An 11,064-nucleotide genomic window follows, 5' to 3' on the forward strand; every position below is an offset into this window, starting at 1 on the left:
TTAGGCACTCCATTTTTTAAAACATCTGGATGGGAATGTATACACGTGCAATACTGTACACGTATACCTGATATTGAAATTTGAGTCTAAAATCCTGAATAAATTAATTAAAAATCTAATTTACTGTGATTTTAGTGAGTTTCTGAAGTTAGATAATTTTACTTACCAATAAATCACAGGTGTGAGTCATTGGAGATGTACAGGACTGTCTCAGAAAATTAGAATATTGTGATAAAGTTCTTTATCTTCTGTAATGCAATTACAAAAACAAAAATGTCATACATCCCGGATTCATTACAAATCAACTGAAATATTGCAAGCCTTTTATTATTTTAAAATTGCTGATTATGGCTTACATCTTAAGAAAACTCAAAAATCCTATCTCAAAATATTAGAATATCATGAAAAAGTATTTTTTTGTTTTTTTAATGGCATTACAGAAGATAAAGAACATTATCACAATATTCTAATTTTCTGAGACACTTCCGTAAAGTTACCTCATCAAGAAACTTATTTGTAAAGACAAAGACTTAAATTTAGATTGAACTGAGTAAAGACAATTGTCTCAGTAAAACATTCAAAAGAGAAACTTGAATAAACGCAAACAGAAAATGTTTGCCAACAATCTCAACACCTCTCCTGCACTTGATTTGCTTAATTGCCCGGAGAAACCACTAGCAATATGACTGCTGGAAACAAGCAGGAGACACAACAACGGGGACTCTGGCACTCACCGAGAGCACAACGGACAACCTTCAGCCAGGTGATTGAGGGCCCTGAGGTCACCAGAGGTGCAATGATTGTAATGGCCTTTTAAACTTGTCTTCTATTGAGGAAGTGGTTATTCTGTAAATGCTACAACAGTGGCCTGATATCTGTGGATCAGAAAATGGAGTAATGGGAGGTGGGGGTATCTTGTCCTAGGACCATTAGTGAATGGTGATTAAGTTGAAGTTTTCAGAATGACAAATAAATCTTTGACTACATTAACAAGAAAATGTTGTTTGAGCTGTCATGGTGAAATATGCTGCTGTGGGTATCAGTGTCTTTGGACAAATGAGCCACAGCTGCAGTGGCATTGTGTCATGGGGAGGGGGGGGGGGGCATACAGATGGCAGAGGTAAGGATGTCAGTGCTTTGTACAGATTGTTTTCACACCTACCTAAGACGCTGTCAAAATTGGAGCCTGAGAACCAGCCCAGAATTTTGATCTCACTGAAAACACGAGGCATCAACCCTTGTCTTTAGCTGTATTTCCATAATGTGATCAGAGTAGCCGCAAATAAGAATAATTTTTGTTCCATCTTCAATTATACAATAAGCCACTAGCAATGGGACTGATAAAAACAAAGAAATGTTCCACAATCATAGCAGCTAAAAGGCTTTCCAACATAAATATCTGTTTGGTCACTCAAGCATTAGAGATACGGAGGAAGATGGGGTCATGATTGTCAATTATATTTTTAAACTCTTGAAAAACTCTTGTGGGCTGTTTTTCATAGAGTGGTGTTGCCAACTGCTGTTACTGTTACCATTTGCCCAGGCTGTGCCAGAGAGCTATGTTGCTAGTTAAAGTAAGTTTTGATTTGCTGAACCAAGATGGCCTCCCAGCCTCACTGCCAGAATCAAATGCTGGCATATCTGTAAAACCACAGATATGAATAATAATCACGGCTTTTCGGAACAAAATGTACGTTTCCTATCAACTTCTCTGACAAGAGCAAAGGTGGTATTGTGATGAGGTTTGTTTTGGGAGTGTTGTGTGGTTCCAAGAAGCATTGCGCGTATCGTTTTTTTATTTGCTCAAACCGACATCCACCACACCATTGACAAGTCATGAAACAACAATATTTTCCAGGAGTGAATTTAACGTCTCCAAGCTGTATTACTAGTGAATTTCGTTTGTATCAGCAATGTTGTCAGTCATAAATGACACGCCAGGTCCTCACAAATTTTGAGATTATATGTATCTGTGGTTTGCAGAAACAACATTGCAATCTGGTCTCCACTTACGTGGGCAAATTTCAGAATGATATTTGAATGACAGCAAAACTATAGTGCCCAATCATAAAACCAAACAATTTAAAAGTACACTTCTCCCTTTTGGTTTCTAAATTTTTACTCTCAAGAAGAGAACACGAAGGAATAGTTTTAGTGAAACTATTTACTGTAGTTAAAAAAACCCAAAACATTATATTTCAGTTCAACTTAAATAATCACTCTAAAGTGACGGATTTTATTGCTCACAGTGATGGTGCAATTGTCAAAGATGCTGTGCTAAAGCTCATACCAAAGGTTAGACATACAAAGGTTCCATGGAGAGAGTAGCTCATTGGGAAAACAAACATCAAGAAGTTATAAAGACTATGTTTTTCTATTCAGCTCTGTCATCTCATTTTGACAGAAAAACTAAAACTGACACGCTAGGTTGACAATCAAAGAGAATGACTGGAATAGGTTTTCTTTGCTGATGCAACAAACTAACAAACTACAGATTAATTAAAAAGCAGCGCCTGTTAATTTATGCTTACTGTTTTAAAACACCAAAGAGATCAATCACTTTGAAATAATTTTTTATCTACACCAAAAAAATGACAGAACCTCATGAAATCAAGGTTGGGAATCACATATTCAGTGAATATGTAAGAACTGATTTGACAGTTTTGCATATTGTGACCTAAAGCAGTTGAATGACATTTTCCTACACATGTTTTCTCAGACTTTGTGGAAAAGTTCAGATCCTAACTACATTCACATGTTATGACCCTTACACTGGTCTGTAAATAATATATAATGAGCATTAAAATCACAAGCCAAATTAAGATATGGCTAACTTTATCCCTCTATTTTTGGTGCTGTGATGAGTGTATCTCGATGCCAAACATAAAAATGAAATAAATGAATAAGCGGGAATGTATCAGCCCCAACGCTAAACATAATCACTGAAGAAAAGGGAAAGACATTTGAAGCCCTTTTTGATGTAGGCAGCAGCTTGGAGTCAGTGAGGGAGATGTTGATTTTGTTCTGATTAAAGAATTGCTGGTCTGTTTGTTGATAATGCTGGACTGTGTCTCTCCCTCCTGCTGAGCAACATGGCCACCAACTGCCAACATGTGAATGGAAATTAGTTGCCATCCAATTAGTCCCACTGCCCACACTCGCTCAAGAAAACGTTCAGCACAACAGCACATAAAAGTCTTACACCCCAGATCAAGAACTCACAATTACTTACAAAATACATCGAGCTTGGATACTGATGTATGGTGCTGACAATAACGTCAAGTCACTATGTTGTGCATAACAACTGCATTATAGACCGTTGTTTATAAATGCAAGATTTGTTAGAGGGTGTAAGGATCTGATCATAACGATCTAAACTCTGAACTGTACATCCACCGAACATTTATTTATTGGTGATGAAACATAGCCACAATACCCCATTTACAATCAAACACACCACTGCAAACTTTCACACACACTGTGAATTTCAAGATGCTCTTAAAAAGCGGCAGAAACAACTCATACACCCTCAAACCCTCTTAGTAAAAATGCTAAAATCTGAGCACTCCCATTATACATAATTTAGGGGAATCTATATTCATAGAAGTGCAGGGCGTGTTGTGCTCAATGGGGTAAAACGCCCCTGTGTGGCTAATGGAATGGCCTGAGTTGCGTGATTGAGTGAAATGTGCTGGAAAGATTGGAAGGAATTTTAGTGCAGATAAATAAAGAGGAGATTCTGCTTTTTACTGGGCGTCAGCATTAATGCAGCATCTCCCCAGGTGATCAACACATTCAAATGGAGATGGAAAGATGGAAAGTAATGGATAGACAAAGAGAGGAAGAGGGAGAGATGGATAGAGCAACATCAAGGGAATGGGAGCGACAGAGGACACTTTAAGAGATAGCAGTCTGCTTCAGTCCTACCTCACATACACAAGGGCCATAGTATACCATCTCATATATCATCATAATGTTACCATCAGAAGGTTCAAAGGAAGAAGAAAAATGGAGTGAAAAAATGGGTCCTGGCAAATTTAAAGTCAGAATAACCAAGGGACATTATGAAGCTTCTACAGTAGATGACTTGTGAAGGCCAGGCCTGTCACGTGGATTTTTTCAGCTTTTTTTTTCTTCTGTTTTTGCCTTCCATAATTTTGCGTCAAATTTGAGCGGGCAGCCCTTTTCTTTTCACCTCCCACTCTTCACATCCATTACCTTCGGAGAGATGCAAAGTGAACATTTCAATTGGATTGCAATGGCCAGTTAGTGCTGCTTTGATCCCCTCTCTTCTATTTGAGGGCTCCATTGTTCCTGATTTGCTGGCTTGATTTGCCTGCCTGTGGATAATGGCCAAGGAGCCACGGTCCGGGCTTCACCTGTCAACCCATTTCTGCCTATCATAGGTTTGAGGTTCACAACATTCATAGATTAGTGTGACATACCCATATGTTAAGGACTCTCAGCAATATAGCAAAATACAGTGCTGTGTGTACCAAGACATACTGGACGCTGTATATGGTATACACTTCTCATCTTGCAGTATAATTGTGACTCGGGTACTCCGTCCCAGGTTGAAATGCAAAAAAAAAAAAAAAAGAAAAAGAAAAAAGAAACAGGTGCTAATTCCCAAGGTACCCCGCACCGGTGAGTGGAGGCTTGGAACACTGAGAGGTGGCAGTTGCAATTTGTTGGCCCACATTGTCCTTCAATTTATCAATCAAACCCAGACAAGATGAATTGCTGCATTGGTGGCTTAAAGTGCACAGCAGTTCTTCTTTGTCTTTTAGAATCTAAGAGCCCGCCAAACATCAAATTCAGACAATCTAAAATTGAGATTGTCTGAATTCCATGTTCAGTCGACATTAAAGATCACCTCTGAGAATAAAATGAAGTGTTTGCATGTTATCCGAGTACACTGTGTTGTCTTTAACGTGAGGAATGTATTTTACTCTCATGCCCTATTTGACAAAGACAAGGATGCCCTTTGATATTAAAATGAATTAAACCGCCATTTTCCCCGACATGCATGTCTAAGTAAGTACAATAAACTATGCCTTCAGCACAAATATTTGTTGACTACGTGTGGTTGCACTTCTTTGCTTTTTTTTTTGCTTGTTTGTTTTTAATTCTAATAATGAACATTAAAATAATTACTCTGACACTGAATAATTCATCTATCTCCTTCTGTTTTATGTTTTCAGGGAAGAATTCTCAAACATAACCCAAAATATTATGTTTAATCTTTTTTTCCTTGAAACAATTTCATTTCATTCTTTCTCATTACTATCAAAACACTGCTTATAAGAATCATGTGGTAAATCATTTTGATTTTTATGCAACTATTACATCAGTATAATTATGAAGAGGAACCACTGTTGCTCTCATTCATACATTTGATTATGAGGTGTAGATTTTAAAACACTATTTTGGCTCTCCAGTGCCCCATCGAACCATAACTTCAATGCAGCGCATGCAAAGACAGAAAGTGAAGGAAATTTGCTCAAGTGTCTGGTCTCCTCCCAGAAACAAATGAACAATTTGTTTTCCATTTCATTCGGAACCTTCATCCCACAGTTTCTAGCTTTGAAGTAGGGAGTGGAAAGGGAGGAGAAGGGTGGGAAAGGAGGGTGAGGGTGGACGGGGTGGGGCTACAGATTGTACGATACCGTGTTTGTCTTCAAAGAGTCCTGACTTGCTTACAAATGTACCGGTGAGTACAACAGCTTCAAGGTGAAATTGATAAATCTAGTGCTAAGTGCTTTCACAATAATAAGCCACATTTGCAGGAAAGACACGTGGATTTTCCAAAATATTCAAGTATGCCAAAGAGATAAGCTTATTAGCGAAACGATATGAAATGATATGAAATTATACAAAACAAAACAAAACAAAACAAAACAAAACAAAACAAAACAAAACAAAACAAAACAAAACAAAACAAAACAAAACAAAACAAAACAAAACAAAACAAAACCCATGAACAGTACAAACAAGTAATTACAATATCCTCATGGCTCTGACAGGGAAATCAGAAACGGTGGAGTATTTTGTAGTGTCTGCTCTTAAAACGTCCCCCATTCACATTCATCATCATTTAAGTTGGGCACCTGCAATGATTTTCTCTTTTTGGAAGTATTAGTTTCCCCTTTAAATATCAAACACATGAATTTATTGCAGTAAGTCTGACAGAAACTTTCCAGAGGCTCAGAGCAATTGCAAACAAACAAGCCATGAGGGAAAAATAGACAAAGAGAAAAGGGTGAAAACTCATCAGTTGTCCATCTGTTGGATGACATCCTTTGCTCCTTCTGTCATTTCTTTCTCATCTGCTAAGATGGACAGAGTCTCTCCTCTCTCTTTGGGATGACTGTTTCACTCAAGTCCTTGGAGACACCTTTTTCCTCTTTCTCTGTCTTGCCTCTCTTCTCTCCTTGCCTCACAGTGGCTGATATTTTTCTGAAAGTTTATGAATTAGTTACAACCCCTTTTCCCTTCCTTACCTCCTCTCTTACTTTCTCATCTCAGCCTGGATGCGAATTCAACACCTGCCTCTAGACAAACTATCACTCTCACTGTCCATCTTTCTCTTCTCTCCTTTTTTTTGTCAATGCCTGTCAGGACCAAAGACTCCAGTGGAAAAATAAAAGATGAAAAAGAAAGAAAAATATAAATAAATATATATATGTGTATATCCATATATCTATCTATCTGTGTGTATACCCCTATGTGTGTGTACACACACACATACGCACACACCCACACACCCACACACCCACACACATATGTATACATATATGAAGACAGATATTTTTCAGGAAAAAAAAAGTTTGTCCACTCCCATTCGTAAATTAAATGCAGCTGTGGATCGAATGGCCTCACAACTCCCCGTGGTCTGCGCCGCCTTTCTCCGTCTCCCTCTAAGATTGGGCAGACACAGGGGATGGTGTGTGTGTGTGTGTGTGTGTGTGTGTGTGTGTGTGTTTCTGTATTTGTACGTTCAACTCCTTTGTGACCGCTTTCCTGAACCCGAACCCTCCCTGCACAGAGGGAAATGGTGGACTGTGGCAACGACAGGCCAGTTTTACAGTGTACTGGGCTGAATGTTAAACTTATATTTAATGTATGACATTTCACACAAATCATCCGGCCACAGACATGACCCTGGGGTATTCCGCAGATTGCTTTTTCAGTGCCTCAGCAACTGTGGAATTATTCGTCCCAGAAAGAGAGAGAGAGAGAGAGAGAGAGAGAGAGAGAGAGAGAGAGAAGGGGGGCTCTTTGAATTTGGCAAAATGATCGCCCTCTCGCTGCTCTGGCCATCCAAGACTGGAAGCTTTCTCTCTCTCTCTCTATTTCTCTCTCTCTCTCTCTCTTTCTCTCTCTCTCTCTGTCTGTGATATCATGATAGCAGGCCGTGCCAAATTGAAAACATCTTGGCAGTCTGGGGGCTGTATGAAATAACCATATATTATGTGTAGTATAACACCCGGCTGGATAGCAAAACAATTATACTGTTTTGCAATCTCAAAAGAATCCTTGTGTCCCTCTCAGTCCACCAATCCCTTAATTTCTATGTAAAAATTGTCAGAGGAAAGTGTGAAAATTATCTTATATTTATAAATTGGAGGTAGGTTTCAACCTCCTCCCAGAATCTTGGCTGTTATGAATAAGTCAGCAACACTTTTTGGCGATATGTGCATAGCCTTGCATGTCCATCTGTACAAACTGAAAAGCGCAGTAAATATCTCATATTCAGTTCTTCTTTGTGAGGATACATGATATGGAAATATTGGAAACCACAATAAGGCTTCATGAATACACAGTGAAGGGGGCCCGCGCATCCTCAAAACACTTAAGTGCTGAAAATAAATACAGGGCCACTTTCTTCAGTTATGCCAAGCTATTCTCTTTGCAAAAACCAAGCAGTGGAACAAAAAAAATACAAAAACAAAAGACAAGACCTTTCTTGTCTGTTCAGCCTTGCAAAACAATGCATTCATTCCTCTGGATTCTACTGTCTGGCAATCTGCTTTATCGAAGGGGGCATTTTTTAACATTTCAGTTTAGATGCGGGAGGTTTGCTTTCTACTATATCACTGTCAGTCTCCCTTTCCAGGAGAGGGGGGGGGGTTGAAGAGCATTAGGACATGGTAGCAGTCAATTCAAAACAGCAATTCCAAGCCGAAAATCAAGGAAAAGATGCCCATTTATGGGTGACCAAACTAAACTCTATTTCTGTTCTCGATGACACATATATTTAAGACCAATTAATGGTCATGGTTATTTCAGAAACATGAAAAGGAATATGCTCCCACGAAATATATAAAAAAAACTAACTCAAGTGCTTAAACATGTGCTCGGCAGACCCGACAAAGCCCCTTTCCCCCCCAAAATGTTTCAAGAGATCTATATTCAATTATATTCAAGCTTGAAGCTTATATTCAGTATAGAATGTGATATGTGATATGTGTGTGTGTCTGCGTGTGTGAGCACCATACTCATGCTAAACAACTCAGATATGAGGCTTTGAATCTCTTTATCATGTCTAATTATGAAGAATCATTTGATACAGCAACAATGTCAGCATTGTAAACATTACAAGGAGATAAAAAAGAATATCATGCACTGTGTAAGGGCCCCTGGAAACCACACGCCAAAATACACAAATCCTCACTCACAAGTCACAACCACAGTCAACAGCATAATTATCAGTTTCCCCTCAGGGCGTTAGGAAACCTGTTCCTAATTGGAACCCAGTTGGGACTTTACATGGATTAAAATACATGAGGCGCCTGTAAAAGGGAAACGCACACACAAATATAAAAACACAAGAGCCCAATAAGTTGGCAACTTTCCTCAAAAATTTTATTTACGCTAAATCTGGCATGATCCATGCTGTCTTGTTACACACGGGCCGAGTGAGTCTCCAAAGTACAATTACACCACTATTTTCCCTCTGTTTTGTATTCTGTTTTTCTTTATTTTTGTTCCATTTCCTTGACTTAAGCTGTTGTTTAATGGACAGCATCGTGACAGAAAGGAGTTTGGTATCAGATTGAAGCCAGTTGCCCTTTTTGCCAATTTGCGAGCAACCTCCTCTGTACTTGTAAGATGGCCAATTAGCTGACCATCTGACAGAGGCTCTCTGACTGTGGCTATTAAAACACACACTCGTAGGCGCACGCATACGTAGGGCAAGTGCGCACACATGCATAAGCTCGGTTTCACACACACACAAAAACACACACACAGTGCTGTCTATCACTGTCCATCTCTATCTGCAGTTTTCTTACAAGCAGCGTGCCTACATCTCACCCCTCACCTTCCACTCACAATTAGGAAGACACACACACACAAAGATAATAACAACAACAAACACACACTCATTTTCCTCACTTAAAAGCATGCTCCCTGACCTCCTGCACCCCATACTTGCACCCCCGTGCTTCCGGGGCGGAGCGGCTCAGGGGTTCGAGTGGTCGTCCTCGCAATCTGGTTCGATTCCTAGCCTTTCGAAGTGCTGTTGAGCCAAACACTGAACCACCAACTGCTGCTCCCCTGACGCTGTTCCTTAGCTGCCTTCTGTTCATGATTCTTCCATGATGGGTTAAATGTAGTGGTCAAATTTCGGCGACGTTGTGCTCTATGTATAACTGACTGTGACAGTAAAGAACTTTCTTCTTCTTCTTGCACCAACCTGTTCTCAACCCTGCCTCCTGTTCTCTTTCTTTCCTGAACGTCCTTCCAAACCTTTTTCCTTCATACCTCATTTCCCTTTCTTCCCTTTTTCTCTTTCCATTATCATACCGAACTTTCAACTTCTCTTCTCCTCTTGTGCAACTTCTTTTATTTACGACTGAATTTTTATGCGTAGGAAAATCTCAATAAGATATATTTGTGATTATTTATCTCACAAACCCGCGTCAGTTTACCCAATTTTAAATGACTTATGGTCAGTGGTAGTTAGTTTATATTTTTGCTTTCTAACATTGATACATTATCCATAATTATCAATATATTTTAGAATTGTCTCATTTTTTTGCAGCGCATGATCAAACTTTGGTTTAAACTATATACTACAACCTTTCCCTTAACATAATATCTTGTTTATGAGCTTTTTGCGGGACATCACTTTTTAATAATAAAAACCTCTTGCTTTTATCTTATCAACAGATATGCAAATGTTAATTGCGCTGTTTAACGAAGGTGGGTGTCTGATATATCAATATAGCTAATGAATGAAGGAAGGACTTTGAACATAAACACACATTTACCCAGGAGACACTCCCACTTGAATATCTCCCTTAAGGCAACCCACCCGTCACAGCCACAAGCCTTCCAACCCAACACTCACCACCCCCCCGCTTGTTGGAGTGGCTGGTTTTAAGCCTCAGCTCCAATCCCGTCACCTCTCTCCCTCCACAGTCAAGTTCAAGGGTCCTTTAGGAAACACACAGGTTGGTTATGTGGGGTGGGGGTGAGGTCAACAGTTCCCTGTGAATATAAATGTACAAAGCACAAAAACCTGCAGGCACACATGCTTGGTCACCACCCGCACACATGGACAAGCTCACCAATATTCATCACATGGAAATATAGGAAATATATGTGTATTAATATTAGTGCCACAGACAACAAAACAGAAATATATTCAGAGGGAGAAAGATGACAAATGCATGCAGGACAAAAATAAATAAATAAAAGGTACTGACACCTACACAGTCATCCTGGTGCACCTGCCTCCTCAAGGTCTGGCGGCTGCAGTCAAAATGGTGGACACAATAACACCAGGCTTTGATTCCTAATATGGAGGAAACAATTCTATTTTTCTGCGGGGCTGCGGATACTCTGTGCAAAATTTTCTGTCTCCCTCTCGTACACTCTTGCTCTCTCTCTCTCTCTCTCTCTCTCTTTCTCTCTTTCTCTCTCTACCTCTCTCATTCTTTCTCTTTTTCTATCTCCCTCTTCTCACTCTCACTCTTTTTTACACACACACACAACACTCATACTCACAGACACACACACACACACACGCGCGTGCACACACACACACACACACAC

The 11,064-nt window shown here is 39.5% G+C and overlaps 1 protein-coding gene across 1 annotated transcript in view; it reads right to left on the reverse strand.

Moving 5' to 3' along the window:
- zfhx4 (zinc finger homeobox 4) overlaps positions 1-10,443 on the reverse strand; it is a 109,956-nt gene extending 99,513 nt beyond the window's left edge. The window contains exon 1 of the mRNA XM_086151378.1: positions 10,358-10,443. The gene's annotated coding sequence lies outside the window, so the exon portion shown is untranslated. The remainder of the gene's footprint in view (positions 1-10,357) is intronic.
- Between the last annotated feature and the right edge of the window lie 621 nt (positions 10,444-11,064).

Source organism: Fistularia commersonii, chromosome 8 (genome assembly GCF_037954325.1).
Source record: "Fistularia commersonii isolate RoL2024-O1a breed Wild chromosome 8, RoL_Fcom_v1.0, whole genome shotgun sequence".
NCBI classification, from domain to species: Eukaryota; Metazoa; Chordata; class Actinopteri; order Syngnathiformes; family Fistulariidae; genus Fistularia; species Fistularia commersonii.